The 12139-nt window shown below is 38.1% G+C and overlaps 1 protein-coding gene across 2 annotated transcripts in view; it reads left to right on the top strand.

Moving 5' to 3' along the window:
* ARFGEF1 (ADP ribosylation factor guanine nucleotide exchange factor 1) overlaps positions 1-12139 on the top strand; it is a 193433-nt gene that overhangs the window by 57551 nt on the left and 123743 nt on the right. The gene's annotated exons all lie outside the window — the stretch shown is intronic.

Raw genomic sequence — 12139 nt, 5'->3', positions numbered from 1 at the left:
TTCAAACACATTAGAAGGATTTTCCATGATTTCTGGCAATCCTCATTTCAGATTCCAGTCTTCTCAAGTCTCCTTAACTCTTTCTGTTCTGGTTATATGTTGCTATATAATAAACGACCCCAAGACTTAGTGGTGGTTTTATTATGCTCACAGTATATTTTATTATACTTACAGTTCTGTGTGTCAGGAATTTAGACAGAAACATGTTGCTGCTCCACAATGTCTGTGGCCTCAGCTGGAAAGATTCAAATGGGCTGGGGAGTGGGGTGGCGGGGAGGGAGAGGCTTGGATGTCTGGGAGCAGGAATCCTCTGGAGGCATTTTCACTCATATGTCTGACTTCTGGGTTGTGATGACTTAGAAGCTGGTCTCAGCTGGGACTGTAGATTGGACCACTTACATGTGGCCACCATATGGCTTGGACTTCTCACCTTAGAGCACCAGTGTTCCAAGAGGGAGTGTCTGGAGAGCAAGTGTTTCAGGAGACTCAGGCAGGTGCTGCTTGGCAATTTCTGACCTCACCTGGGGAGGCATCACTTCCACTGCATTCTATAGGCTATAAATGAATCTCTAAGGCCAGCCCAGATTTACAGGGAGAGAAATTAGACTCTTACCTTTTAATGAGGTTGTGACAAGGTCACATTGCAGAAGAGCATGTGAGATGTGAGATAATGTAGTGACCATCTTGCAAAATACAGTCTGCCCTGCTATCCAGATTCATTTAACTTGTTGCATACTGAATATCTCCACTTGAACATGCCAGAGTCACTGAAGATAAAATGTGACCAAAATTTATCTCTTCCTTACCTCTGTCCCTCCACTCCTACCACTGCATATTGAGAAAATGCCCCACCCCGTAATTTGTTGTACCTCTGTTATGCAAGCCTTCTTCTTGCTAACAGCCTTCATGCCCAAGTTAAATCTAGATGTGCATGGAATCCACATTTACCCCTCCCCATTGTCACTGCTTTAGTTCAGGCCACTATCTCTTCTCTCGATTATTGTAACATTCTTTTTAACCTCTGTATTTTTAGTTAATCGTTAACTTGATGAAATGTTTAAGTCACATGATTGATTTTGAAAAGGTAAACCTAGCAGAATTTATGCATCCAAAGGAATGTTGTTTTTCAAGGTAATCCCTTATATTTATGCTGTTTTATAAATTTAATTAAAAGTGCTTTCACATCTAGTATCATTGTTGGTCCAAATCACCATTCCTAATCATAATTGATTGTATATTGCTTTATAGTTTGGAATTACAGGCTTCTTGAGAGTCCAGTGAGAGTTAGTTTAGAAACACAGAACCACTGAAGTTAAAGAACTTTTATTTTATAGTCACATACCATTCTTTAGACTTGGCTCCAAACTACTTGTGATTAATTGGCGGTTAGAGTCTGATTTCCTTTCTGGAGAATTTTTCTTCTGTGAGGTTATTCATTTAAAAGAGGAAGGCGGGTAGGAAAGAACTGCAAATGATGAATTCCACAAATGTTTTTTGAATACTGGCAGCATTGTGATAATTGACCATAGCCTCCCACAGTTACTGCATTGAAGGAGACGAAACTTTTTTTTTCTTTCGAAAGTTTTTTGGTGTATTAAGTTCTCATTTGTTTTTTAAAACTTACTCTTTTGAATTTTCTTTCCTTGGGTTACCAATTGGTTTGCATTGGGTAGCTGCTGTTGCTCTATAAACTATGCTATGCATAAAACAAACTTGATGTCATAAGCAGTAGATACAAATCATTCCTTGTGTAGATAATATAATTTGTTGACTCAGAATAATTATTTTGAAATTTATGTTTCGTTGGGTGAAAACGGAGCTGCTAAGCAAGTTAACAGGAAAGATGATAGGGAATATTGAATCTTCTGGTAGATCAGGTGGGTAACTTATATGCAATCAGTTATCTTTTTAAGTAAACCATCCCTATTTATTAAACAGCATTGACTTTGTTGCAGTTATTGAATTTACCCAAAAGGAATAAGACTAGTGTCTCCTTCAAAACATTTAAAAATCGATACTTTTTATGCTAATTCAGAATGACCCATTTCCTCTAATGTTAGTATTTCTTTATATATGATGGTTGTGTTTCTAAGGTTATAAAAAATCTTCTAAAAATAGTTCTCAAGAGAAAAGGGAGTTAATGGTTAGAAAATAATTCCTACAAGAATTTCAGTAATAAGGTTTTTTTTTTTAAAAGGGCTATGGTTATATAATTAAAAACCTAAATATCACTAAACAAACAAGTCTGGCATTTGATTTGATCTCATTTCAGCTCAAGAGTGATGACTTTTCTCTTTTTATCACATGATATCTTATCCATTATTGTCTATTTGCATTATCTTAGTGTTTCCAGAGCAATGTTAAAAATATTTTGATGTTTGTGATCATCCTTATCTTGGTTCTGACACAGTCTATGTGTCTTTTACATTGAGTGAGCTACTTCTTAATTTGATATTAATTAATATTTTCAAAAAAATTGTTTCCCCAAGTTTTTTTAAATTAATGTCTTAATCCTATTGTTAAAAGCCAATGTGAGGCAAATTGCCTTCCAAGCCCTAATTCATTAAAATAAAGAGGCAGTTTCTTCAAAGACTGTATAACTGCACATTCATTATAAATTAAGAAAACTGAAAAGGAATTGCTTTTTTAGCCCAGGCTCAGACTCTCTAAGAACTCTTACAGGCACATAAATTAATATTCCCAGTAACAGATGAAACCATACTGTCTTCCACTTGTTTATTTTAATCACTTTATAGCAGTGATTCTCAAACTCACTCTGAGGGCTGGTTAAACACAGATGGTCAGATTGTTCTCAGAGTTTCTGATTCATTAGGTCTCAGGGCAGGGAGGGGGACTGGAAACTTGCATTTCTGACAGGCTCCAAGGTGATGCTGATGCTCTTGGTCCTTGGGACTACACTTTAAGAATCACTGCTTTGTGATCAATTTACCTTGATAATTGTAAAATGAATTTTTCAGTTTACTTGCATCAGTTAACAGAAGGTTGTATAGATACAGCACACTGTAATGATAATACACTACTTTAAGACTAAGGAAACTAGTTTCTAGATTACTACTTAATAGCCATTGAATTTAGACTCACAATTTAATCTGATCCTTAGTTTCCTCATCTGTAAAATGAGGAATTGTTCTATGAGGATAAAATTTAGTTTTTGTGGAACTTTAAAATTATCAGCATTTGGCAGGACTATAAACATGATCATGCAAGCTGAAAACGTGTAAATGATCTTAATCAGTGGGGAAGATTGCAGTTCCCTGACCTGTAAAAATCGTCAAAACAGTAAAAATTTCCTTACTCTGGGCTATAAATGTATAGGGAAACAAAAAATAGTAAAACTAATATTTATTTAGTGCACTTTAATTTAAAACAATTAAAAACATGGAGAGTTAAAGTGGGTCTTTTTTTTTTTTTTGTAAAAAACTTATAAAGAATAGCTTGAACAGTGCTTGCTCCCTTTTCATCTTGTCTTATTTCTTGCTAAGTTTGGATCAGCCTCCAGTGTTTTATCCTTTGTGCTTTCAATGTCCTGAAATATCTCCAAAAGTTTTTTTTTTAATGTGAAGTTATTTGCCGGCATTACTTCCTCTGGAACAGCTTCATCCTTTTCATCACCACAACTTTCCAGTATCACTTCTAGTGCTAAACACTTTTTGTTTTCTTGCTGCACTTTCATCTTTTGGGCCAATTCTCTCCTTCCATTATCCATATTTGTAAAATGTCATGTGGATTTATCTCTGGGAGACAAGTAGGCATCACAGCCACACACTTTGGTTTCATATGTGTGAACAGGATAACAGATGCAGTGATCAGTCATTAAGAGACTTTGAAAGAAGTGGCCTGCTTGGTCACTTATCATAATGCACATTTATTATTTATGTAGTGATTTGTATACTAAAGAATTAGTAGTGAAGCTTGTACTTTATGTAATTACTCAATCTGGGATAACTTGAATTTGAACCATGTTGTTGGAGGACTAGTGTTATTTAACTTAAACTGTGTGTTGGAACCATGGAAAGTGGTGACTATGTTTATTGTTTCTTTACAAAAGTTAGTAAATAATTTGTGATGTGTTTAGTAAAATATCACTGAATGATATTTTCTGAGTTAAACGTAAAATAAGACAGTACATTAGTTTCCTAAAGCTCCCATGGTAAAGTACCAGAAACTGGGTGGCTTAAAACAACAGAAATTTATTTTCTCACAGTTCTGGAGGCTAGAAGTCTGTAATCAAGGTGTTGACAGGTCCATGCTCCCTCTGAAGCCTCTAGGGGAGAGTCTTTTCCTTCTCTCTTTGAGTTTCTGGTTTTTGCTGGCAATCTGTTCTTTGGCTTCCAACTGTATCACTCCATCTCAGCCCCGATTGTCAAGTGGCATTCTCCCTGTGTGTCTGTGTTCAGATTTCTCTCTTCTTGTAAGGACACCAGTTGTATTGGATTTAGAGCCCACTCTGATCCAAGGTGAGATAATCTTTACTTGATTACATCTACTAAGATCTTATTTCCAGAATAAGGTCAGCTTCATAGGCTCTGGGTGGGCATGAATTTTCAGTAGACATTATTCAACTTAGTACAGTGGGAAATGCCAATGTCTTTTCCCTGAACTTTTGCATCCTTTATACTTTATTCTAAGCCATCCATACTTCATGTAGCATGATAGTTAAGGGAAGCCCAAATAAATACCTCTTCTGTTTACTGTGGCCTATTATCTAATGATTTAAATCTAGTCTCCAGGATTTTTTTCTCTTTACAGTAAAATAATCACAACTATTTTTTCAGAACTTTGGGATATTATAGAACCCTTTGAATTAGCAGAGAAACATTACATCAATATAACTTGTGTTGGGCATATTTTTTTAAATCCATCCAAACTGTGTAGTCACTGTCTTCTAGTATATTCACAGAGTTGTGCATTCATCAACACAATTAATTCTAGAACATTTTCACCCCTAAGAGGGTTCACTATGTTATATTGTCCCAAGTTTCATTCTCTGACTTACCTTCTAGTGACATACATGACCCCAGACTTTCCCTTTAAATCACAGTTGCACCCACCTATCTGTGCTCTTAATTACACTCACTATAATATGCTACCATCACCTGTATCCATTTCCAAATATTTACAATCAACGTTACTAGAAATTATGTACAAATTAAGCATCAGCACCCCATTCTCTGACCTCATCTACCTTCTAGTGACCTCTGTTCTAGGTATTAACACCATGAGTTTGCTAGTTACATTTAGTTCATATTAGGGAGGTCATACAATATTTGTCCTTTTGTGCCTGGCTTATTTTACTCAACATGTCCTCAAGGTTCATCCATGTAGTTGCATATGTCATTACTTCATTCCTTCTCACAGCTGAATAAAATTCCATTGTATGTACATTCACATTTTGTTTATGCATTTGTCGGCTGTGGACACCTGGATTGTTTCTATCTTTTGGCGATGCTGTGAACATTGATATGCAAATGTCTGTTCATGTCCCTGCTTTCATTTCTTCTGAGTATATACCTAGTAGCGGGATTGCGGGATCATATGGGAGTTCTATACTTAGCTTCCTGAGAAACCACTAAACTCTCCACAGCGGCTGTGCCATTCTGCATTCCCACCAATAGTGAAAACTTGCAAGTTTTCTGTTTTTTTCTTTTTTTTTTAAATAGTGGCCATTATAGTACATGTGAAATATGTTATTGTAGTTTTGATTTGCATTTCCCTAATAGCTAGTGATACTGAGCATCTTTTCATGTACTTTCTAGCCATTAGTATATCCTCTTTGGAAAGATGGAAAAATGTCTATTTGTATCTTTTGCCCATTTTTAAATTGGGTTGCTTGTATTTTTATCTGAGTTGTAGAGTGTCTTTATATATCCTGGATATTAAACCCTTAATGGATATGTGGTTTCCAAATATTTTCTCCCACTGAGTAGGCTGCCTTTTCACACTTTTGACAAAGTCCGTTGAAACACAAAAGTACTCAATTTTGAGAAGACTCCATTTATCTGTCTTTCCTTTCATTGCTTGTGCTTTGGGTGTAAAGTTTAAGAAACCACAGGATCTTTTTTTTTCTCTCTCCAGATAATAGATTTATTGAAAGCAGGGCCTGATTTTTTTTTAATGCAAAGAATGTCATGGGTCACAGTTCCACAGCTTCAGCTATTTCCATTATTGTAAAATATAATATACATACAGAATGGTGTTAACTTTGATGTACAGCTCAACAAGCAGTTTTATAGGTAATTTCAAAAGTAGTTATGGGTTTCAGTTCCACAGTTTCAGTTCTTTCCTTATTTTGCAATGTGGGGTATATATAGAAAGGCAAAGACTTTCAAAGCACAATTCAACAAGTAGCTATAGAGCAAATTTCAAAGGATGTTACAGGTTACATTTCCATCTTGTCATTTACCTCCTTCCAGCTATTCCAATACCCCACATCTAAAAAAAAATGTGAAGTTTCAGTATTCATAGAACTTTGTTAAATCTTGTTTGTTGCTACCCCTTCCTCTCACTTAATCTCTTTCTCCATCTTCAAGGGTGTCTAGGCAGTGAGCACCCTAACTTGTTCATATTAAAAGGGAGTGTTGACAGTATGGAGAAGGGGGCTGTATCTGATTGTTGCTTTTAAAGAGGCTGCTGCTCTGGATTTTAGGACTTGTCTGGCATAGGAACATTGGTGGAATTAAGTTTCTGAAAGATATAACTTTGTGAGTGAATCTTTTACGGAATATCAGGTAGGGACCTAGGTATTTGGGGACTCCTTTTGGTAAGGACATGACATACTGTGGTCATTTGGGTCTAGCTGGAGCTTGCATAAGGGAATACTCCAGGATAGCCTGTCTACTCTATTTGGGATCTCTCAGCCGCTGTGAACTCAGCTTGTTACCTTTATTTTTTTCCGTCTTTTAGTAAAGGAGGCATTTTCAATCCCTCACTGCCAGGGCCAGGCTCATTCTTTGGAATCATGTCTTGTGTCACCAGGAAGATTAATTTCCCTTGGAGTCATGTCCCTCCTGGTCGGGAGGTTAATGAATTTATTGGCCAAGTTGGGCTTAGAGAAAGGCCACATCTGAGCAACAAAAGAGGTTCCCTGGAGGTACCTCTTAGGCATAATTATAGAAAAGCTCAGGTTTCCATTTACAGCCCTAAGTTTCTCAAGAGCAAGCCTCAAGTTGAGGGCCTGATTTATTAAGTACTGGGTTCTTAATTTCAGTTAATATATATTCTATCCCAAGATAAATGGTCAATTTCTTACATTATCTTCACTTAGTTGTACAATCATCATCACTCTCAACTTTAAACAATTATCATAACATAATACATTCCAGAGTTCTTATTAGTTGCTAATTATTCAACCCTAGTATTAGTGTAGTGTTGGTAAGATATTCCTATTAAATATAGTCTTTAACATGTAATGGATAGTTTTTCCATATACCACTCTGTTAACCCTCTGCACCAGTGTCATACCTTATAGCTATATCATGCTAACACTTATTGAGGTTTGTGGTGCTGCTCTGTGGGTTACATGCCTTTAAACAACCACTTATGAATATGTTTGCCTTCAATGCATCACTGATACTTGTAATCCCATTAACGAACCATAGTCACACCTGACCATTCCCATACCATTAAGTTCACCCTCATTATCATATCTGTACGTATTAGATTATCATTCCCCCTTAACTAGCTCCTGTCTATCTCTATGTCCCTTATATTCCATGTTATAAGACACTTACATTTTTCACAGAGTTCACATTAGTGGTAACATACAATATCTCTCCTTTTGAATTTGGCTTATTTCACTCAGCATTATGTCTTCAGGGTTCATGTTGGAAAGAATGCTGTAACCACTCACAATTGTGGAGGTGAAAAGAATTTATTCACTATCTTGCAAGAATGAGCACACAACCAAAAATGTGGCAGGCGCACCAAACAGAACACAGCAATATTTATATCCTAAGCTTAACATGCAAGCCCCTCCCGTTTCTCCATTGGCTGGATACTCCAGAGGGTACAGCCTATCTCAGAGAGCCAACTAGTCTGCCTTAGGGAAGGAGCTAGCGCCAACTCTGGGCTTACATCAGGGGCCCTCTCCTTCCCTTTAAGTGTGGAGCCCGTTTGAGCCAGTCTTGTCTAGTTTCATTTTCCCTACTCCACATTGCCTTTATGTGAAAGCTAAACTTAACCCTTTCATACAGATTCTCTCCTCTTTCTTTTAAAACTCTTTTTAGTTTTCATATTCTAGTTTCTCAAATTTGCTAAGAGCTTTTTCACATTCCTCATCATCGGGATCTTTCTTTTTGAGGGACATATAGATTGTTCTGCTGATACTGCACGGGCATTTGCTTTGTTAGTGTGCTTTCAGTGAGTCTTTGAGCTAACACCCAGGCACATGGGATAGTGCAACACCCAACCACTGCGAGTACTCCGGTTGAAATGATAAGGGAAGTTAAAACAGTCATTGCAAGTCCTTTTCATTTCCTGAACCAATTTTCCAGCCACCCTGTGAGTGGGTTGTTAATGCTAGAATCTTCTGCTAGTTTTTGAGATGAGGCTTTTAATCCTTGTAAAGCCTTGGTGATAGTTCCGTCAGGTGCCATGTTATTGGGGATGAATATGCGACAGCTTCCCTGAATTATAACAGAGACACCTCCCTTTTCAGCTAGCGTCATGTCTAGGGCTATCCTATTTTCCCATGCCGTTCTGCTAGTAGCATCTAACTGTCCTGCTGTTCCCTTAACGGCATCCCTGGTATAGTTCGTAAATCTTTACATTAATATAATTAATGTAAATCTTTACATTAATATAATTAATTATATATTAATTATATATATTAATATAATTAATGTAAATCTCCACATTAATGTAATTAATCCAATCCACATTAATATAATTAATCCAATCCACATTTTTATTTTTATTGCTGCAGCCACTTAATTTCTAGCTTTAAACACATGTGGAACTTCCTGGGAAACTCCCTGGGAAACTCCTATACTATCTAAATAGATTTGTTCATCAAAGGAACCAGGTACATTTTGTACATTTATCTTTTTTGCCTTGGGTTGTTACTTTTTCTTTACTTTCAAATGCCAAGGTGAATGGGATAGCCAGTTGAACCAGAGCGCGGGTTCCTCCCCACTTTTCAGGTAGTGTTGGCCAGAGGACGCCCTTCCCACAGTACCACCAGAAGTCTGCTTGGGGTACAGCTAACCTGGAGAAGTTGCCAGTATTATCCTTACTCACGTTCCACACTCGTGTACACAAGGCCATGGTTCCAAGATCCTGGAGCCCTTCTTCCCATCTGGAGAGACAGGCGGAGTGGTTTCTGGGACCAAAGTGAGAAGCTGGTATGGCCTTGACATTTCCCTTCCAGGCTGTAGGGAAAAAGGAGAACAATGTGCTATGACCTTCACCAGGAGTAGCATTTTGAAAGAGGAGTATTATACACTTAAACTCCTTTTCACGCTTTTCCATACCCAAAGAGAAGGGCACAATCTGAGCAGTGGGTTGGCCTGTTGCACAGGCATAACAGTCGCTTTTGTTTAGACTCTGGATGGTATATTTGACCCATTCTACCCAGGCATTTGTGTCTCTGTAACCTGTCTCTATTTCTGTGGTCTGCTTTAAGTCTCTGGTCTCAAGTATGCTAATGACCTTGGGGTCATTTTGAACTGGAGTGTTGGACTTCAGCCAAGTTTTCTCAGCTATTACTGACTAGTTAGTTGGAGAGGGTGTTGTTGGGAATGCATTGGGTGGGGAGGGGAGTACTTGGATACGAAACAATCCCAAGGTGTCTGTATCCATGACATTGGCTCCCATCCCATACTGTTGGTTAACCTGCTCGTCCACTTCCCTAACAGTTATTATTACTGAATTACACTGGAGATCTTTGCAATTTGGTGGAGCATTGCCTTTGTTAAAGGTTATTTTATCCCTTAATGGTTTCCCCTCCAACATGGGTGCGACCCATGCCTTTTACTGTGTTGTCCACCAAATGGTGTTACAGGAGGAACAAGGGTTAACTGATTTATAAGTTACACCCTGAAAAGTTCGTCACCCCCAGCAGTTTGATTTTTTAACTGAAAAGTTTGCACACATAGACTTATTGTCTGGTACTCGGGTGTAATGAGTCCAGTCTTTTTCTGCTGTTCGGACTTCCATTTCAGTCGTCAGCAAGACTTGATAGGGTTCTTCCCAGGTAGGTTGAAGTTTGGACTCCTTCTACGACATGATTAGGACCCAACTGCCAGGTTGGTGTTGATGGACAGCAGATTTAAGAGGCAGAGTCTGGGCCAGCAAACCATGATGCCTGAGGGATGACAGAGTAGGAGACAAAACCAGTACATAATTTTAAAGGAAGAGGTCCTTTGAATCTAAGGAAGGGAGATTTCTAGTTTTAGCTGCCACACTGGGGGCATCCCAGTGTAATTAACTTGAATACTCTGAAATGGCTTGAAGCCTGGTTCCCTTCCCTCGTATACTTGTTTCCTTAGGACTTTTTTATTAACCCTTTGGCAAATTATGCATTGTTCACATATTTGTGTGGCTACAGTATAAAGGCCCACACATCTAAAATGCTTGAGAACCAGATTACACATTGCCTGTACTCCTCAGTGACCCCCCGGTGTAAAACTGCTGAATACCTCCTTCCGGTATAGACACTACTGAACTCATTTGCATGAAGAGTAGCAAGAATTTATCAACATTTAAGACTGTTCATTGGTCAAAAAGAATGGAACAATTAGGCTAAAGGGCAATAATTTAGAATAATCCAAGATTAATGAACACCAAAAAGCTCACCATTCTTATACGCCCATTCAAAATCCAGTCTTTAGTACACCTAGTTTACTGATGCCTGAATATACTTGATTCACATATATGTATACCTTGAACACACAGACAAGGTTTACTGTCAGATGAGTAATAACCCACTCTCCAGGGAGAGGAGGACAAGCCTTGGTGTGTGGCGTTTGACAATATATGTGGTGTCTCTATTCCCATCAGAGCCAGTTTCAAGCCAGCAATCTGGCACCACCAAATGCAGAGCTGGGAAGAGATATGCACCGCTCACTGTCCCAAGTTCATTCGATTCAGCTTCAGTGAACCTCAACGCCTTTTACAGGAACATGTGCATATAATCCACTTGCACTTTGAGTATGAACCTTTTGCTTTTGCCCAAAATATGTTAGCAAAACCATACTATGAATCACAAGAACACACAGCCCTTTATATATCTGGAACACAGACGGACACATATAACTTATATACACACCCATAACCGTACAAAACAAGCACACATTATGCCCATTTACAAGCATATACAGCTAGCACACCACTTTATGTATACACAGAAAACCTACACAAACACAGTCTTTCTCACACTTAAGTAGAGTTGTCTCATTCTCTACACTGTCATGAACCTGCACACAATCGCCCAGCTCTAGAGTATACACAAACTGGTATATGCTACAAAGACACAAAGAAATATACTATAGAAGAGTACACAGGAAATTTCTGCCAAGTCCCAAATTGTACACTGACAAACTCTCACAGCTCCAAAGACTCCTACATAATTGTATCACATGCCTTCATTGCATACAAATACAATTATCCCACATAACTGTATAAACACACAACCCAAACTTCCATTAGATACACAAATTCTCGACTCCCAGAATGCATACTTACGACTTTCTACTACAAAATCCAAATACACAGTCCTAGAAAATTTGCACACAACTTCCTGTGCACTCTGAATACACACATTAATGAAATTTAAACACCGCTTCTGCGTACCTTAAATAGATTCAATTACACAGCACACTAAAATATGCAAATGTATCCGCCAATACTTATTCAGTCCCACATCACTTAAGTATACGAATAGAGAATCACACAAACCCCATTCTACAAATCCCCCTTCTTTCTTTCTAACTGGCCCCAACTACTTCTCTATTTCGCCTGTCTGTCTCCTCCCTGTCTTGTAGACTCTCTTAATAACTCCCCCAATCGCTTATCCAGCCATTCGTCCATTTTCTGGATCTTCTCTGAATATTAGGCCAAGATGCCTTTTTATAGCTGGCCTTTAGCATTCCGTGAGCCACAGGATCATTAGGATCCGTTC

This window comes from Choloepus didactylus, chromosome 14 (genome assembly GCF_015220235.1).
Source record: "Choloepus didactylus isolate mChoDid1 chromosome 14, mChoDid1.pri, whole genome shotgun sequence".
In the NCBI taxonomy this organism is placed as follows: Eukaryota; Metazoa; Chordata; class Mammalia; order Pilosa; family Megalonychidae; genus Choloepus; species Choloepus didactylus.
The sequence above is the reverse complement of the archived record's forward strand: the minus strand, read 5'-3'. Positions and strand labels throughout refer to the sequence as shown.